The sequence below is a fragment of the Oryctolagus cuniculus genome, chromosome 19 (assembly GCF_051225735.1).
Source record: "Oryctolagus cuniculus isolate XC-2025 breed Fujian yellow rabbit chromosome 19, ASM5122573v1, whole genome shotgun sequence".
In the NCBI taxonomy this organism is placed as follows: domain Eukaryota; kingdom Metazoa; phylum Chordata; class Mammalia; order Lagomorpha; family Leporidae; genus Oryctolagus; species Oryctolagus cuniculus.
In genome coordinates, this window is record NC_142885.1 from 59835348 (window position 1) to 59856046 (window position 20699).

The 20699-nt window shown below is 42.3% G+C and overlaps 1 long non-coding RNA gene across 2 annotated transcripts in view; it reads left to right on the forward strand.

The window, feature by feature from the left end:
- LOC138847097 (uncharacterized) overlaps nt 1–20699 on the forward strand; it is a 72482-nt gene that overhangs the window by 1035 nt on the left and 50748 nt on the right. Inside the window, exons 2-3 of one of the 2 annotated variants that reach the window (XR_016226284.1) lie at nt 1074–1248; nt 8365–8400. This is a non-coding gene — a long non-coding RNA (uncharacterized LOC138847097). The remainder of the gene's footprint in view (nt 1–1073; nt 1249–8364; nt 8401–20699) is intronic. The other variant, XR_016226285.1, reaches the window with a different exon arrangement.

Genomic DNA, 20699 nt, shown 5'->3' on the forward strand with positions numbered 1-20699 from the left:
TGCACACACGTGGGAGGCCCGGAAGAAGCTCCTGGCTCCTGGCTTCAGATCAGCGCAGCTCTGGCTGGTGGGGCCACTTGCGGACTGAACCAGTGGATGGAACACCCTCCTCTTTGTAATTCTACCTCGTCAAAAATAAATTTTTTTAAATAATTGTGTAAATAAATTAACAGATACTTCAAAAAGTTTATGAGAAATGGAATTAATTTTGGTGTCAAATTTTAACATTTATACATAATATTTAAAAAAAAATTTTTATTTCTTTGAAAGAGTTACAGAGAGGTAGAGAAAGAGAGAGGTCTTCCATCCACTGGTTTACTCCCCAAATGGCCGCAACGGCTGGAGCCGTGCCTATCCGAAGCCAGGAGCCAGGAGCTTCTTCCGGGTCTCCCATGTGGGTACAGGGGCCCAAGGACTTCGGCCATCTTCCACTGCCCTCCCAGGCCACAGCAGAGAGCTGGATCAGAAAAGGAGCAGCCAGGACTAGAACCGGTGCCCATATGGGATGCCAGCGCTTCAGGCCAGGGCTTTAACCCACTGTGCCACAGCGCTGCCCCCCTATACATATTTTTAAAATGCATATTTTGCACCAACTTTTTGAAGGCCCCGTGTATGTGTGGATTTCAAAACTTTTTTGCACAGAATTATTTTTAAATTCTACTTCCCACAAACCTTTTGAGGTAAACTCGTGCATCTGGTATATAATAAAGGCTGCATAAATGTGTATAACTATATTTGGTCTAGTCTCACCAAAAGGAGATTGCCATGTATCTGGCACCAAGATACCTAGGTATAGTATTCAGGTCAGTCCTGAAATAATTCAGCTGGTGAGCATATTTCTCTATGTCCCAGACTGCCACAGTGCTTCGGAGAACACTTGGGAATTGTGTGTACCGCAGTCTGAGGAAGCCCCTTCTTCCTCTGCTTGTGAAGGGAGTGGTGTCTCAGTCTCAGTAAAAAGCTTTAGAGTTCAAACTGAGCCATCTGCCACTGGGAGTGTCATCTAAATAGTTAGTTGTAGTGTTTAAACATGAGCTGTTGTGTCATTTCTGCTCATTAAGTTGTGCAAGCAGTTTTACAGAGAGGGATCCACAGCCCTCCGGAAGTGAGGGAGAAGATGATGATGTGGAGGCTGCCCTGAAGAAAGAAGTTGGCAACATTAAGGCATCTACGGAGATGAGGCTCAGAAGATTCCAGTCAGTGGAAAGTGGAGCAATAACGTAGTGTTCATCAGGACAGTTGGGATAGGTGGGTCTGACTAACACCCCTTCAGGAGTCTTAATTTCATGGTCTCTGGACATCTGCCTGTCCTAGGGAACATTTCTTAAAAATGGCATCAGCATGTGGCTCAGTTAATCATTTGATCATGTCCTCTGTACGTTGTAGTAGTACTAGGCATATGGAGCCATAGAGTGAGTTGGTGAACTTGTACACTATGTGGTTCTGGGATTCCTTCCAGGTCTGAGATCTAGACTTCTCTACTAACTTAGCTAATTTATGAATGAATTTTTTTTAAAGACTTATTTTATTTATATGAAAGAGTTACTGAGAGAGGGAGAAGCAGAGGGAGGGAGAGCTTCTATTGGGTGGTGCACTCCCCAGATGGCCACAGCAGCCCAGGCTGCGCCAGACCAAAGCCAGGAGCCCAGAGCTGCTTCTGGGCCTCCCATGTGGATGCAAGGGCCATCTTCCAATGCTGTCCCAGGCACGTTAGCAGGGAGCTGAGTTAGAAGTGGAGCGTCCGGACCCAATGCAGTGCTCATATGGGATGCTGGCACCACAGACAGCAGCTTTACCCTCTATGCAACAACACCGGCCCCATTTATTTTAAGTGACTGGCAGGCTTTTGCATTTGTAAAATTGTGTAGTGTTTAATGTTTGTTGTTCTGCTACTTGCTGTTATAGAGGAAAACAACAGCTGAGTGTTACAGCTGCATAAATTAGGATATTACAAAATTGTTAACCCTAATGTCTACATGAGCAGTTTTTTACTAAAGATCTTTTAGTTTCATTTCCTTGAACTTTTTTTTAAGGTTTATTTAGTTTTATTTTTTGAAAAGCAGAGTGACAGAGATATCTTCCATCCACTGGTTCATTCCCCAGATGCCAACAACAGCTGGGGCTAGGCCAAGACAAAGCTCAGAACTCCATCAGGGTGTCCCACATGCCTGACACAGACTCATATTTTTGCCATCACCTGCTGCTTCCCAGTATACACATTAGCAGGAAGTAGAATGGGAAACAGAGGCAAGAATCAATCCAGGCACTCTGATATGGGATGTGGGTATCCCAAGTGGCATCTTAACCTGCTGTGCCAACACTCATGTCAAAAAAGTTTTTTTTTAAAGATTATTTATTTATTTATTTATTTGAAAGTCTGAGTTACACAGAGAGAGAGAGATGTCTTCTGTTGATTCACTCCTCAACTGGCCGCAACGGCTGCAGCTGCGCCGATCCGAGGCCAGGAGCCAGACGCTTCTTCCAGGTCTCCCACACGGGTACAGGGGCCCAAGCACTTGGGCCATCTTCTACTGCTTTCCCAGGCCATAGCAGAGAGCTGGATCAAAAGTGGAGCAGCCGGGACTCAAACTGGTGCCCATATGGGATGCCGACACTGCAGGTGATGGCTTTACCCACTACGCCACAGCACCGGCCCCAAACAGTTGTTTTTAGTAAAAGCTCTAACAATGATGAAAAGTTAAAATATTAGATATGGTGTTAGGGGCCGGCACTGCGGCATAGTGGGTGAAGCCATGCATTCAGTGCAGGCATCCCATGTGGGCACCGGTTCAAGTCCCAGCTGCTCCACTTCCCATCCAGCTCTCTGCTATGGCCTGGGAAAGCAGTAGAAAATGGCCCAAGTCCTTGGGCCCCTGCACCCATGTGGGAGACCCAGGAGAAGCTCCTGGCTCCTGGCCTCAGGTGAGCGCAGCTCCAGCCATGGTAGCCAGTTGAGGAGTGAGTGGATGGAAGACCTCTCTCTTTCTCTCAGAATGATTTTCACTTTATTGTTTGCTTTGTCTTTTGTATTTATTTATATTTGGTGAAACCTGAGTGTGACACAAGCTGTTCTTCTCCAGCAATATAACTTTGCATTCTGTTGGATTGTGAATTTATTCACTGAAAGATTGTTCTTGGCTTTGTCAACGGTTTCTTTTCACTGACATCTCAGTGTATTACTTTATAAATTGCAAGATTCCTTGGTAGGAATTGAGTGCTTTTTTCTGGTTGTTGTTCAGTTTTTTATTTTAAAAAGTGAAGTTAACAAAACAAAATGTTTTGGTTTAATATAATTGTGTTGCTCTATGTAGGAAACAGTGTTAAACTCAGTCTTTGAAACATGTTTTTCCATGGGTAACCATGATTTTTACTTCTATTTTGCTTTTGATACGGCCAAATATTCAGCTTGTTTTTTGTAACTCCTGGTATTTTTAGAAAAATCAAAATAAATCTGTTCCTTAAAGACTGGTGTTCTGTACTTTTTTCTTATTTCTGTGTCTTAGTAAATCTCTTGTGTTTGTATATCATCATAAAACATGTTTGTTTGTGAGACTATCAAAAAAGTCATGCAAATGGTTCTTACAACATATATAGAAAATTATTATTTATTCTTGTATAATTAATACTCTGAAATAATCCAAGGTTCAGATATTTTATAGTGAATTTGTTCAAAACAAGTTATAGTAATTCAGTATTTAATTTCATTAAATTCACTTCCTGGTCTTTGAATTACCTGTACTCCTTAACTTAAATATTTTAATCTAGCTTAAAGTTTTGGTCTCAAAAATATTAAGCAGAACAATTTCTGTCTTAAATATTTCTCTTAGAAAGTTATTCATAGGCCGGTGCAGCGGCTCACTAGGCTAATCCTCTGCCTGCGGCGCTGGCACCCCAGTTTCTAGTTCCAGTTGGGACGCCGGATTTTGTCCCGGTTGCCCCTCTTCCAGTCCAGCTCTCTGCTGTGGCCCGGGAAGGCAGTGGAGGATGGCCCAAGTTCTTGGGCCCTGCACCCGCATGGGACACCAGGAGAAGCACCTGGCTGCTGGCTTCGGATCAGCGCGATGTGCCAGCCGCAACACACCGGCCGCAGTGGCCATTGGAGGGTGAACCAATGGTAGAGGAAGACCTTTCTCTCTGTCTCTCTTTCTCTCTCTCACTGTCAACTCTGCCTGTCAAAAAATAAAAAAAAAAAAAAAGTTATTCACTTTATTTTTTTAAACTTTTTTTCAGATTGATTTATTCATTTATTTGAAAGCCAGAGTTAGAGAGAGAGAGGCAGAGAGAGAGAGATGAGAGGTCTTCCATCTGATGGTTCACTCCAAATTGGCCACCACGGCCAGAGCTGTGCCAATCTGAAGACAGGAGCCAGGAGCTTCTTCCGGGTCTCCCATGTGGGTGCAGGGGCCCAAGGACTTGGGCCATCTTCTACTGCTTTCCCAGGCCATAGCAGAGAGCTGGATGGGAAGTGGAGCAGCTGGGACTAGAACCAGCGCCCATATGGGATATCGATGCTTCAGCCCAGGGTGTTAATCTGCTGTGCCACAGCATCTGCCCCATTAACTTTATTTTTAATTAATCAGGTATAAAACAAATGAAAGATTCATGTACAGTGTCCTTTGCTAAGTAATAATTTGAGCCCCACTATTTTAAACATTACTGATCATTGGATTCATCATCATTATAACAGTTTTCTTCCCAAGTATTTTTAGAGTTTTTTTTTTCCTTTTTATGTTTTAGCTAAGTACAGAACAAAAACTGGAATTTTCAACTAGGAGAAATCTTAAACATTTTAACAGAGTAGAATTAAAAGAATTAAAAAACAGAGTTGAATTAAAAGAAAGCAACCATGTTGCTACTTAATCCTTCCATTTTCTGATCAAGCTATCTTCTTCCCCATTCTTGGTTTCTTAAATGTTGCTCTTGATTTTCCCAGTGGTTGTCTTTGGGAGTTCTTGAACGAATTCCACCTAATTCACAGAAAAACATTATGGGACTCTTGATATCATTTTGACTTAACTGTCAGTACAGTAGGAGAGAGCTTTTACGAACCTGAGGCTATTTTGAGAGAATATAGATTGTCCTAACCTAAGCTCACTGAACTTTGTAGACATGAGTATCTTGTCCATTTATATACTAAGGACGACAGTGTAACACCACCTAATGGATTTGCACTGCAAAGTCACTTACATGCTTTGCCAGAAGACAGTCCCTTTTCCACAGTCCTTTCCCCTGGTTCAAACTAGACCTAGTGTCTCTGTGGCCCTTTGAAAATGGAGGTTTTATTTAAAGGCAAAAAGAAGTTCTTGGCTTTTGAGTTTAAGAGCTGGGTCTTAGAAGTTCTGAGGAGGGAATTTTTAGCATAATTTGGAATATATATGATGTTTCTCATGCTGTGACTTGACCTTAAAATCCTCCTTGTTCCCCTGTGAAGGTAAAATGTGCTATCTTTTAAAATGCTCTCAAACATTTCTGAAAACCAAAGAATTACTGACTTTCCAGGCCAGCTCTCTGCTATGGCCTGGGAAAGCAGTAAGTGCTGGGCCCCGGCACCTGCATGGGAGACCTGGAAGAGGCTGCTGGCTCCTGCTCCTGGTTTTGGATCGCCCCAGCTCCAGCTGTTGTGGCCATTTTGGGAGTAAACCAGTGGATGGAAGACCTCTCTTTCTCTCTCTGTAACCCTTCCTCTCAAATAAATAAATAAATTTTTAAACAACAACAACAACAACAAAAAACCAGTTCTTAGTTGTATTACCCAGGTCTTAGGTGAAATTAACTACCTTTTGGATGAAATGATGCCAACTGGAGATCAACCAAAAGGATTTTGGTACTAGAAGGAAGCAGCAGTGCCATCTCTGAGTCTTGTATAGAATTATTCTTAAAACTTCTATGATGGTTTCAGGAAGGATTCCACAGTTTCTTTGGGCACTACCTTTTTCCTGCCTTGAATGTGGTCACTTGAACTTTATTAAAGGCACATGCTTTGAGTTTCTAAGGATTTTATGACCAAGAGTACTAAGATAATTCTTATGGAATGGGCCCAATTAGTCCTGCAGTGACTGAGTATTACAGAGTTGATTTAAGAATTTATATTATCTATATTCTGTATTTATAGTGTCCTAATACAAAACATTTCAAGACAAAAATCCTTAGGGCTAAACAAACTGAAAAGATGGCCTCTAACTATATAGCATGCTACTATAAACCGAAAACCCAATAAAGTCTAATACAAGGGGTCTTCAAAGAGTTCCTAGGAAATGAATGTAACGGAAGAGCTATACATGATTTTCAATTTTTTTTTTTTTGGCACCAAAAAATGGGTACTACTAAAAACATCACTGAACAGTATCTAGTATCTATCTAATGAGACATTAAGAAGACTAAGAATTTACTTTGAAAAGGACTCAGACCAGCATGAGTTCAGCTACAATTGAGGCAAGAACAAGCATCAAATTGTTGGTGAAGCTTGGGTAGAAGAGTGGCAAAACCATTGATGGCTTCCAGAAAGTTTGTGGTGACAATGCACTAAGGAAATCAGCAGTTTACAAATATAGGATTCATTTTAAAAATGAATGAAATGAGGGCTGGCGCTGTGACATAGTGGGTGAAGCCGAACCCTTGTGGTGCTGGCATCCTTTTGGGCTCTGATCAAAGTCCCAGTTGCCCCACTTCCAGTCCAGCTCCCCGCTAATGCACCTTGGAAACCAGCAGAGGATGGCCCAAGTGCTTGGGGCTCTGCACCCATGTGGGAGACCTAGATGAAGCTCCTGGCTCCTGGCTTTGGCTTGGCCCAGCCCTGGTTATTGCAACCATTTGGGGAGTGAACCAGTGGCTGGAAGATTCTCTAACTCTATCCCTCCCTCCCTCTCAAATAAACAGATCTTTTTTTTAAAAAATTATAATGTTGAAGATAAAGGTTTTGGAGTTGGACCGTCCACATCAGTTTGAGAGGAAAAAAAAATTTTGTTCCTGCCCCAATTGAATAGGACAGACAATTCGCAAAAATAATAGCCAATACCATAGATGTCTCAATTGGTTTAGCTTACAAAATTTTGACAGAAAAAGTGGAACAAACTTTCTGCTCAATGGATATCAAAGCTGCCCAGATCAGTGGCAGACAACAGAAGAGCTTTCAATGAAACTTTTCAACAAGCAGGATCAAGATCCTGAAGCAGTTCTTTAAGAATTGTGACAGGAGGGACTGGCATTGTGGTGTAGTGGATAAAGCTGCCACCTGCAACACCAGTATCCCCTAATGGCACCGGTTCATGTCCCAGCTCCTCCACATCTGATCCAGCTTCCTGCTAATGGCCTGGGAAAGCAGTGGAGGATGGCCTGAGTGTTTTGGCCACTGCTGCCCACGTGGGAGACCCCAGTGAAGCTCCTGGCTTCAGCCTGGCCCAGCCTGGGCCATTGCTGCTGTCTTGAGTGAACCAGTGGATAGAAGAGCTCTCTGTGTGTCTCTTTCCCTCTACCTGTCTTTCAAATAAAAAAAGTATTTAAAAAAAGAATTGTTGCAGGAGATTAAACATTTACAGCATGATCCTGAAGACAAAGCACAATCCAAGTAATGTCTACCAAGAGGTAGAAGTGGTCCAGTCAAAGCAAATGCATACTGGTCCAAAACAAAGGTCATAGCAGTAGCTTTTGGGGATGTTCAGAAATTTTGTTGTTGTTTTGTAGGGCCAAAGGAAAAAAACATCTACATAGTAGGAAAGGATTTTGAAAAAGTTAGCCAAAGCTTTAGCAGAAAACTGCCTAGGGAATCTTCACCAGAAAGTCCTCAACCACAACAATGCCCCCGCTCATTCCTCTCATCAAACGAGGGATCTTGTGAGAGTTAGAGGGGAATAATCAGGCAGCCACTTTAGAGTCCTGATTTAGCGCCTTCTGACTTCTTTTTGTTTCCTAATCTTAAAAAATCTTTAAAGGCACCCGTTTTTCTTCAGTTAGAAATGGGAAAAAATTTAAAAAGAGTGCACTGACAGATTACCAGGACCCTCAGTTCTTTAGGGATGGACTAAATGGCTGGTGTCATTGCTTACAAAAAGATCTCAATCTTTATGGAACTTATGTTGAAAAATAGTTTACATTATTTATTTTTATCTTAATTTCACTTTTCCACAAACATTTTGAAGTCCCCTCATATTAGCATAAACCCTAGTTTAGTAACACAAACTTAACTTTTAGGCCAAACACTTACCTTTCTTGGATATTTGTAAGGTGCAGTTGATTTTCTAACATGATCCTGAAGCTCAAGGGTTAATTTCTCTAAATTGGAGGATTTAAAGGGTGCTGATAAGACAACAAAAGTTTTCACCACCTGCAACAGGAAAGTCAATTTATGTTACTGTATTTGTTTTTCAGACACATGAAGGGTTTTGGAACCAATGCGGAACACAGGTACTAACTACTTATTAATAGCTTGAATGATGACTTCACCTATGAATGAAGCTTGGATATAATGATAATGTGAGATTTTTTGAGATCTACTACAGATAAATGTTATGTGAGTGTAAAGAGTGCAGTTAGTACAGCCAACTGCCATGTTCTATTTTCATGATGTACATGTATTTAACATTTCGGTCTTACTGGTCCTATTTATTATACAGGAAAGGCAGTCCTGAATTATGGATGGTCACTTACTCTGTCAAATCCTCATTGCTGGAAGCATACCGTAGTGGGATAAATGGAGGCTCTAGAGTATAGGATTTGAAGGGCATTTGGGGAGGCCTAATCTGGGAAGGATACTGTATCAGGAAAGACTGACTTATCTCTAAGAGGGCTTTCTTGCCTTGTATTTTTAAAAATAATTTTTGCATTTATATACGAGGACCGCATTTCATGTATTTCATATATACACATTTAGGAGCATCGTGGCCTTGTAGTTTTTGTTTCTCTCTGTAATGCTGTTTAAAACTCAGCAGTTACCTAGTGCTTGAGATAACAAAGATGATTATATATTATTATTCGTACATCAATTCCAGTTGGTGCTTACTTCAGCTGATCAGTAAAGTGCAGTAAAGTCTGATAAAGACTTTATCAACTCCACACGGAAACAGGGCAGGAGAGCAAATAATCATTGGTCACCCATACTTTTTCAGGCCAATATCTAGGAATTGGGATATAGATGAATAAGACATGGAAGACATTCTGAATAGAGAGAGATAAGTAAAGAAACTAGTGCATGGAAGTGTTATATTTATTGTGAACACATGAACAGTTTTATGGAAAGAGTAAATGATAAGACAGACACTGGTCATGGAGGAGGGGAGAAGAAGATATGGGAACCAAGAAATACTTTATTAAAAAAAGGTTGTTTTAGGATGTTTGCTTTGGCAATGATGTGGAGACTGTGAAGGAAAACGATGATTACAGAGTCCAACAAGTTAAGAGGTATTCCAGAGGTAAATAGAAAGGTTTATTGTCTGTCCTACATGAAACTGGGAGGGACAATATTGTATTAACCAAGACCCACTTGGTTGTGACAGAATCCCAAACTAAGTATCTTGCCAATTCAAGAATGTATTGATCATTCAAACCATAGGAACATTAAGGTGCAGCTCGACCTTAGGAAAGTCAGGGGCTCAAACACCATCAAGAGTCATTTTATGTCTGTTTCTATATACGGGTTGATTACATTTTCTTTCCCTGAAAACTGGTTTTCTCTACATGGTGAAAAACATAGCCCTTTGTCATTTCTTAGATTTTTTCATCTTAAGACTTTTTTATGTATTTATTTGAAAGTCAGAGTTACAGAGACAGAGGAAGAAGCAGAGAGAGAAAAAGATCTTCTACCTGCTGGTTCGCTCCCCAGATGACTGCAATGGTCAGGGTTGGGTCAAGCTAAAGCCAGGACCCAGGAGCTTCTTCCAGGTCTACCACATGAGTATCAGGGGTCCAGGAACCTGCACCATCTTCCACTGCTCTCCCTAGGCCATTAGCAGGGAGCTGGAACAGAAGTGGAGCAGCCAGGACACAAACAGGTGCCGTATGAGATGCCAGTGTTGCAGGTGGTAGCTTTCCTGCTATGCCACAATGCTGATTGCTCTTTAGACCTTTGAAAAGAGTGGCTACTTATTTATAGTTTGAAAAATTCTTGAGAAGAGCTTTGGATTGGGCTAAGTGCCAACCACTACAATCCATAGAAGCTAAGATGGGGATAGGATCAAGAAATAGCATGGCAGCTGTCATGATAGTCATATAGTCAAGAGGACAGACTTCCAAGAAGTTTATTAATGGGCAGAAACTTCCAGACTGATGACTCACTTTGTGTGTGTGTGTTTTTTTTAAGAGTTAATCATTCATTTGAAAGTTAGAGTTACACAGAGAGAGAAGGAGAGGCAGAAAAAGAAAGGTCTTCCATCCGCTGGTTCATTTCCCAGTTGACCACAATGGCCGGAGCTGTGCCGATATGGAGCCAGGAGCTGGGAGTTTCCTCCAAGTCTCCTATGTGGATGCAGGGGCCCAAGGACTTGGGCCATCTACTGCTTTCTCAGGCCATAGCAGAGAGCTGGATGGGAGGTAGAGCAGCTAGGACTCAAACCGGCACCCGCATGGGATGCTGGCACTGCAGGCAGTGGCTTTACCTGCTATACCATAGCATCAGCCCCTGCTAGTTACACACCATTTTCAGGTCCAGAAGCTAGGGATGTGAAATAGTGCCAAATCTTCTCTCTCAGGGTTGTTATGGGAAAAGAAAATTACTAATTCTTGGACAACTTGTTCCAGAATTCAACTACTCAGATATTCTCTACCCTCAGTACTTCCATCCAGTATTTGAGACCAAAGTCATCAAACAATAGTCACTTGGGATCCTTTGGTTCTTTAATAATCTCTTAGGTCTTTGAATGCTTCATATGGATTGCAAGTGTTACATTCCCTACAAGGGACAGTATGTGTTCCGTGCTTCCTTACTTGATTATTCAGGGATCCTATGGGAACCTCTTGCTTAAACTCAGAAGGCTAGATAACAAGTCACCATTGGATTGGCATCATCCCTCTAATGATTCTTTGGGAAGGACCAAGATTTCTTCTAGAGATGATAAGCACCAGGGACCTTGTTATGCAGGAGACCCGAGGGAGCCTCTGGACATGCTGCTTGGATCATTAGCTGGGCCTACAGAGCACATGCTGGCAAGTGTGGAACTAAAGTAATTATAACCCAGATAGATTTCAATGGGAAAATGGCAAATCATGTCAGAATAGAGAATCTACCTTAACCCCTTAGGAGAGGAAGCAACTTGGACCAGAAGTTGAGGATGTCAAATCGCTCCTCAGGGTCTAAAATCACATGATTCCAGAAGGTCAGCATCTGTGAATTCTCGGAGATCTTTTTCTCTGGGAAAGTGTCCACATGTAATAGCAGCCATACTTGGCATGCATATGTGCTTTATAATTTACTGGGATCCTAAAAGCTATTATAACTTCCAGTGCTCACAAAAATCATATGAAGTAGGTACTACTCTTATCATTATCTGGTGAGAAAAAAACTCTGAGAGGCTAAGTAAATTGGAAAGATCCACATCACTCATCCACATACTTGATTCTTTTTTTTTCAACTTTTATTTAATAAATATAAATTTCCAAAGTACAACTTTTGGGTTATAGCGGCTTTCCTCCCATAACCTCCCTCCCACCGCAACCATCCCATCTCCCACTCCCTCTCCCATCCCTTTCTTCATCAAGATTCATTTTGAATTATCTTTATATACAGAAGATCAACTTAGTATATACTAAGTAAAGATTTCAACAGACTGCACCCACAAAGACACACAAAGTATAGAGTACTGTTTAAGTAGTAGTTTTACCATTAATTCACATAGTATAACACATTAAGGACAGAGATCCTACATGGGGAGTAGGTACACAGTGGCTCTCATTGTTGATTTAACAATTGACACTCTTATTTATGAAGTCAGTAATCACCTGAGGCTCTTATCATGAGCTGCCAAGGCTATGGGAAGCCTCTTCAGTTCACAAACTCTGATCTTATTTAGACAAGACCATAGTCAAAGTGGAAGTTCTCTCTTCCCTTCAGAGAAAGGTACCTCCTTCTTTGATGGCCCCTTCTTTCCACTGGGATCTCACAGAGATCTTTCATTTAGGTTTGGTGGTGTTTTTTTTTTTTTTTTGCCACAGTGTCTTGGCTTTCCATGTCTGTGAAACTCTCATGGGCTTTTTAGTCAGATCCAAATGCCTTAAGGGCTGATTCTGAGGCCAGAGTGCTGTTTAGGGCTTTTGCCACTCTATGAGTCTGCTGTGTATCCTGCTTCCCATGTAGGATCATTCTCTCCTTTTTAATTCTATCAATTATTATTTGCAGACGCTGGTCTTATTTATGTGATCCCTTTGACACTTAATCCTATCTTTTTGATCAATTATGAACTTAAACTGATCACTTTAACAAGTAAGATGGTATTGGTACATGCCACGTTGATGGGATTGAATTGGAATCCCCTGGCACGTTTCTAGCTCTACCATTGGGGTAAGTCTGAGTGGGCATGTGCCGAACTGTACATCTGCTCCCTCTCTTACTCTCACTCTTATATTTAACAGGGATCACATTTCAGTTAATTTTAAATGCCTAAGAATAATTGTGATTCTTTATTATCATCATCAATTCTCAGCACAAAGAGTTGGTACCCCCCAAAATTTGTAATGGTAACTAAAATTTTTTTGACTGATAAATTTTTAATTATGAACTCATAAATACACACACATACAGTGTTTCAGTCTGGGGCAGTCATTTTTTAAAAAGTTTTATTTCTTATTGATTTGAAAAGCAGAGAGATAGAGATCTTCTGTCCACTGGTTCACTCCACAAATGCCTGCAATAGCCAGGGCTGGGCCAGGCCAGAGTCAGGAACTGGAACTTCATCTGGGTCTCCCAGAGAGGTGATAAGGACCCAAGTACTCGAGCCATTGCCTGCTGACTCCCAGCATGCATATTAGCAGAAGCTGGATCAGAAATGGTGTGGGGACTCAAACCCAGGCACTCTGATTGGCGTGCAGGCATCCCCAGTGGCATCTTAACTCTTGTGCCATGTCCCTGCCCCCAGTGCAGACTTAAAAAATCAAAAAAAGCTCAGATTCTTCCAGAATGACTCCCAGAAACCCCTTCAGGATAGCTTCTGTGTCACTTTGTCGTGACCCTCTTAATATTTGAAAACTTACTTTCTGGCACAATAAGATGTCCCACATTCACCCTGTATGTTTCCTGTCCTAGCTCTAAGATCAGCCATTTCTACGAGGAGTCCTGAAAGAAATGGTATTTGACAATCAGATAATCAACCATCATTGCTGTTGTGCTTAACTAAAATAAGATGACTAACCAGGTTTGGCCTTATTGTGGAATTTTGGTCCATAGTGCGCTGTGTTAGAAAGGAGCCATAAGGCAAGATAGTAAGTTGAGTAGACTCTCTGCTCTTGGTAGTCAGCGTTACATATTTGTGTCTGCCTGTATTTGGTTGAGGACCATGATTATTTTGGATACATTTAATATCAGATATTTATGAATTAATATACTTTGTGCAGGGTTTTAGAGATACACAAGGCATAGGTGTACAGTGGCTCATAACTGTTGGGATAAAAAGAATGGATCAAGGTTGCCACTTTCTGTTCTTGCCCCCTTGGAACTGAGGTGCATGCATTAGACAATAAGCTGGCCATGAGTTGCAGTATTCTCCATGCAGAAAGAACAGTTGGAGTCCAGGACTCTGTTACTATTGACTTCAAGCTCTACTTCCTGAGATTCCTAGCCTGAGTGCCTTTGAGAGAGTCTGCTCTTAAATACTACTTTTATATCTTCAGAGGTTTCCAAGGGATGAAGGGAATCTTAGATGCCAGATGTAATGAACAATACATCAGCCCTACATCTTTCTCTAGGCCAGTGGGCAGGACCCCAGGTGCAGCCAGGAGAAGAAAGAGCTGTTGTTTCTTATGAATGGAAATAAAAAACTAGTATTTAAGAGACCAGGGTAAGTACCTGGCTCCTGCCATCGGATCAGCGTGGTGCGCTGGCCGCAGCGCGCCGACCGTGGCGGCCATTGGAGGGTGAACCAATGGCAAAAGGAAGACCTTTCTCTCTGTCTCTCTCTCTCACTGTCCACTCTGCCTGTCAAAAAATAAAAAATAAAATAAAATAAAATAAGAGTTTTAGCCTAATTAATGACTTGCATTTCAGGGCTCTAAATGGTGTAGGTTGAATTACCACAAATATTGTTTTAGGCTTTACTCTAAATGTCAGTAAGAGGGGGCAGTCGCTGTGGCATAGTGAGTGAAGCTGCCACCTGCAGTGCTGGCACCCCATATGGGTACCAGTTCAAGTCCCGGCTGCTCTACTAACTATACAGCTTTCTGCTATGGCCTGGGAAAGCAGTGGAAGATGACCCAAGTCTTTGGCCCCCTGCAACTGCATGGGAGACCTGGAAGAAACTCCTGGCTCCCGGCTTCAGATCGGCACAGCATCATCTATTGAGGGCATCTGGGGAGAGAACCAGCAGATGGAAGACTCTCTTTCTCTCTCTGCTTCTGCCTCTACCTCTGTAACACTGACTTTCAAATAAGTAAATAAATCTTTTTAAAAAAGTAAGAGGGAGATTGTTGGCTTGCCACATTTCTCAAGAAAATGTTGTATGCTATGAAAACCAGAAATAGAGAGTCTAACAGCACAGTTAAATGCTTTAAAGGTATGTCATTATCTGTTCTCACTTCACTGGAATATAAACTCTGACAGGAGAGATTTTTATCTGTTCTTTTCACTATTATATTTTTTAGTACCTTGGACAGTGCTTGGGACATAGTAGCTTTCTCAAAACATTGCTAAGTGAAGTAATACATTTCTCCCCTAGCAACACTAATATGTGCAGGCTCTTCTTCAGGGACCTCCCTTTTGTCCTTACTTGGCTCATATATGCATTTTCCTCCCAAGAGAAGTATTTATGACCTGAATGTGGCTATTCTTCAGTTTTCATTCTTGAATTTCCATGTCAGATAGAACAATTGCTCAACCTTTTATAGTGAAAAAAAATCCAGAGGAAAGTTTTCCACTGATAAATTTGGATTGTTTTGTTTTTACTAAACTTACTGGCAGCAAAACAAAACACACAGTGATACGTGCACACCTCTTGGGCATGATTTATACATAAGTAGAGCTGATAATTTGTCTTCTCTAGGCAGACTCAGAGAGGGGGGATCAAGTATCAAAATAAACTATGCTATGCTGTATAATAAATAATCTCCCACATCTCACTGATCTGTAAAACAACAGAAGTTTGTTTCTTGTTCTTGCTAATTGTCCAGTACAGATCAGCTGAGATATCTTCTGTGACCTGATGGAAGAACCCTTATTTGAAGGATAAGGATTTGCCAGTAAGCAAAGAGAAAGCAATCACATGCTCTAGCCTAGAAATTGTTCCAGCTACCAAGTCATTGGCCAGAACTTGTCACATGGTCTGATCCCAGGTCTCCCACATGGGTGCAGGGGCCCAAGCACCTGGGCCATTCTCTGCTGCTTTCCCAGGCCATAAGCAAAGCTGGATCAGAAGAGAAGCATCCAGGACACAAACCCATGCCTATATGGACAACAGCACCACAGGCGGAGGCTTAACTACTACATCACAGCACCACCCGACCTTGGTCCCCTGCACCCATGTGGGAGACCCAGAAGAAGCTTCTGGTTCCTGGCTTTGGATTGGCAAAGCTCCAGCCATTGCAGCCATTTGGGGAGTGAGTCAGTGGATGGACTCTCTGTCTTTCCCTCTCTCGCTCTGTAACTCTACCTCTCAAATCAATAAATAAAAAAATTTTTTTTTTATTTTTTGACAGGGAGAGTGGACAGTGAGAGAGAGAGAGACAGAGAGAAAGGTCTTCCTTTTGCCGTTGGTTCACCCTCCAATGGCTGCTGCGGCCAGCATGCTGCTGCCGGCGCACCACGCTGATCCGATAGCAGGAGCCAGGTACTTCTCCTGGTCTCCCATGGGGTGCAGGGCCCAAGCACTTGGGCCATCCTCCACTGCACTCCCTGGCCACAGCAGAGAGCTGGCCTGGAAGAGGGGCAACTGGGACAGAATCCAGTACCCCAACCGGGAGTGGAACCCGGTGTGCCGGCGCCGCAAGGCGGAGGATTAGTTAAAAACAAACAAAAACCTAGCAATCCCATGTTATCAAAAAAACCCCTCCTGATAATTAAATGAGAAATGAGGATTGTGAACCACTGCTCTACTTGTTCTGGCTCTTGCCCAAGCCTTCAGCCTCATCTACACCACCCTTCTGCCCCTAGGGTCATCATACCCCAGCCTTCTTTTTGTGTATTGAACAATACCTACCTCAAGACCTGGCATTCTCTGTTTCCTCAGCCTACAACGTGTTACCTTATGTTTCCACAGAATCAATTCTTGTTCTTCTGGTCTCAATGCAAATGTCACTTCTTTCAGAATTTCACTTCATTACCCCATTCTAAAGTAGTGCTCCTTATATCATTTCCTTTCTAATATTCACTTCAATTTGAGCTGTTTGCTGATTAATTTGCTTATTTACTGATTAATTACTTATTTACTGGCTCCTCATTACACTGCAAAAGTAGTGCTCTTGTCTCATTTTCTCAATATTATATACTCAGGACTTCAAATTGTATCCAGCACATAAATAGTAAATATTTGTTTAATAAATTATTCTTGACTTCCATTGAGATAATTACATAGCATCATTGTAATGAGCAATTCTTATGGTCTATTGACAAAACTATCATAGTCTTAGAGGCAAACTGCTTTTTCTGTTTCCTCAAACCCCTTTGCACAGTTTCTGTTAGCTATTTGTTACAGAGGTTAAAAAGAAGCAGCACTGCAGGTAAGTATCCATTGTTATCATTGTATCCTGTGGCCTCTGCTTCATCCAGTTTCCCTTTACATTTGCTTTTCTTCCACTGGTTACCTTCCCTCTGATGATTTCTTCAGTTTGAAGATTTCCTAAACTCTTCTTTCTAGTGATCATTACAAAGAAGAAAGATCATGAGACTTAAAGTCAGATGCTGAAGTTGGAATTCTGGCATGGCAACTTACAAAGGCAAATCACCTAACTACTCCAATTCACTGAGCTCGGCTCACCTTGTTAACAAAGTGAGGATACAAGTAGTTCCCATTTCAAAAAAATTTGTAGAAGTGAAATGAGAAATTAGAGGTGAAATCACCTTGTATCTTGTGGGGCTCAGCAAGTAGATTTCAAAAAGAATCCATCATTCTAAATGCCACGTGGGTTTGTGTTCCCTTTCTGTCCCTCTCGCCACTCTAGAAAGGGAGAGCCAAGGACATCCTTCTCAATCTCCTGGTCTCCTTCCTTTCCGCTTCTGGGCCGTTAGCATACTGAGGCACCCACAGACATTATCCTTCTTCCCTTTTGGGAACCTGGAAGCTCCTTTGCTTGCATTTCCTAACTACCCCACATGGTTCTCAAATTCCTCCAGAGCTTCTGCTTGCTTCTTCATAGTTCACAGTTTATGATTGGTGCTGTGGCTTAGAGGTGACTGAAGCTTTTAGTGACAGGATCACCTGAATGGATGAATGGTTGGGATTCTGGTAAAACAGCTTCATATGTTCTCCTCAGCTCCCTGAGATTCAACTTTCTCATTTCTTACCTTAGTTTCTGTCCCTATGAAATGAGGCTAACAGTAGTATCTACCCTCTCAGTTATGCAAACTCAGTCTGATAATATAAATAAGTACAGGCTTATGATCTGTATTTGGAATGTGGTACTTATTACTTGTGTCAGTAAAGCTGTGGCACTCAGATATTTTCAACCTGTAGACCCTGACAAAAGGGATCAAATTCTAAATTTAATCTCTCTGCTCTCATTTCCCAGAAGAGTTTAGTATTCAATGTAAAAACAAAGCAATATTGACTATAAACTTAGAAACATGAAAATATCTCCTTGGTCTGGTACCCAGACTCCATTCAAAGATATTCAGAGACCCCAACAGTAGAGAAGGCCAAGGGGATCTTAGCCCATCACAACATGCCTCCTGGTGCAGAGCACACTGCTGCCTTCCCAAGGAGCCAGTCCCTAGAATGCACCATTTGTCAACTTTAGCCAAACACAAGTGCATTCTATGGATGCTGGGTGGCATTGTCATGGTTTCTTTCTAGTTCGATCCATAGAAGTTGCCCATTGAAGGTCTTTAGCCATCCTTGCAGAAACTCCATCTGAATCAAAACATGGCAACTCAATAACAAGTCCTAAGTCCCCAACAACTCATATTCTCCTTGATTAAAAGATTTATTTAAGGCCATTTAGCTGAGTTATAAACTCTTGTAGCCTAGTGAAGTGACTGTGTAACCTGAATTGTGAGGGTAGTGTTTAAGTGTTCTTGATGACATTGAGGTAGGTCCCACCCATTTTTCATCTATCCTTTCACCTGCAGTTACCTAGAACCTGCCACCTGTGGGCGAACTTGGTATGAAACACAATGGAGGATATAAAGTGTACAAAATAGAGTCTATGAAGGTCAATTAATTATAATCATTATGGAAGATAAAGCTTGTGTACAGGAAATTTTTAAGGTGGCGACAATCCTTGTATCATAAATCAGGAGTCTTGGGTTCTAAATCCAAACTTGCCACTCCTACTCTTAGCCACCTCTACCTTTATCACCAATTCCTCACCTCCTCTGAAGCTGTGAGCACTACTATTCATCTCTAACCTCAAGATCCTTTCAGTTCTTTGTCACTTATTTCCACTGCACCTGCTTTTCTATGATCATTGAGCTCACTACCCTAATACCTTTTGGTTTCCTATCACTCTATCTGTATCATCAATTCATAACACACTTCTATTTTTTCTCTAGTTCCATCTCAACCCTTATCTTGCTAGTATCCTCAACTTCCTTTCACCATTGTCCTCACTTGATCAGCAACATCCCATCCATGAGCCAATAAGCTGTTCATCTTATCTATTCCAGAAGTGCTAGTATTTCTAAAATGAAACAAAAAGTACATGCTTTGCTGATCAATAGTTCAAAATCATCATCTCCTGCCTTAGAAAAGCTTTCAACACTTCTAGGCAGCTTCAGCCGTGGAAGACAATTTGGGATACTGGTTTAACACGAAGGCTCTTGGATTCAGAAGACCTGGGTTCAAATCCCAGCTTACCCAGGCTACTTATCCAAATTAAACCTCTCTGAGTTTCATTTTCCTCCTCCATTAGGTTGAGCAGTGATAATATTTACTCTGTGGGATTATTTGGGAATGAAATGAACACGTGGGAATGTTTAACAAAGCACCAAGCATGGTGTGAGAGGTCAGTGAATGTTTGGTGGTATGAATGCATTCCCTTGTCAGCATCCTGCTTTATTCCCCACTGTGATTGTTCTTCTGTCTCCCGTACTCCCAGCTGCACCTCCCTCAACAGCCCTAAGACAATCTCACCTCCTCCTCCTTGCAGAAGCTATCAACAAGAACTTTAACTAGCACCGCTCCCCATACCCTTGTCCTGCTTCCACACCTCATCTTCCAACTCTCCTGGATGAGCAGACCTAGGAGGAGGATGTTCTAGATTTTCACCTCTTTTCTCTTCCATCTTCTCCCTCACTGACCCTTGCTTACCAACATTTTCTTTATTTTATTTTAAAATTTTCATTGATTTCTGAGACAGAAGTCTCATTTACTGGTTCACTTCCCAGAATGCCTGCAATGGCTGGCTCTAGGCTTAGGCAAGTAGCAGGAAATGGAAATGCAATCAGGTCTCCCACATGAGAGCAGGTACCCAAATACTTGAGTCATTGTTGCTGCCTTCCAGGGTCTGCATTAGCAGGAATCTGGAGTCAGGAGCCAGAGTTAGGAATTGAACCCAGACCCTCCAATGTGGGACATCTTAACTTCAGGCTAAAATACCTGTTCCCTTGTTCCTGTATTTTAAAACTCACCCTTCACTTGGTCTTTGCTGTCTGAATGTCAATGTCACTTATTTATTCTTCTTGTCCAGTAACTCTGGTTAGGGTGCTGTCCATCCCTCACCAAAGAAAATGAAGGAGGGTTTGGGGGCTCACAGGACTTGTCAAGATATCTCTGTTCCAGGTTCAGCTTTCCTCAGAACCCTCCTGGACGTAGTGCCTCAGGGGCAGCTAGCACAGTGAGAGAAGGGCTGTGACACAGACTCGACCACTGGGGTCCTCCTCACGGAGCTCCGCCACTGCTGCAGAACCGCTGCCTTCCGTCTGAGTCAGCTTCACAGGAGGATAGGTGCCTGTGTGTCTGCTCACAGGCTCTAGCACAGTGCTCAGTGCGTAGCCCAGCGACCACCTGACTCTAGATGTTGGATGTTCCTACCCCCAGAAGACTCCTTCCTACCTGTGATGGTCCGTACTACCAGAAATGGTGATCTTGCTTCTGCCTGCGACACCAAAGTGTCCGCCCATGTTTGAACTGTGTGGATGTGAATCACATTGTGAATGACCTAGAGGTATCAGTTGATTGTCTAGGATACTGTTGCTCCCCCACTTGCGGAGGAACGACGCCGTCCCGGGTTAGCTGCCGACCCCCCGCCTCCGCGGAGGGGTGGCACCCCCGCCGCTTTCCCCGCTTCCGCAGAGGAGCAGCACACCGCTGGCCGGCTCTCTTAGGGGTTGCTCAGATGTTCCCAGTGCATGTTGTCTCTCTCCTCCTTTATAGTCCTCTTCCACCAATCCCAACTCTGCTGCCCACACGCTGAGC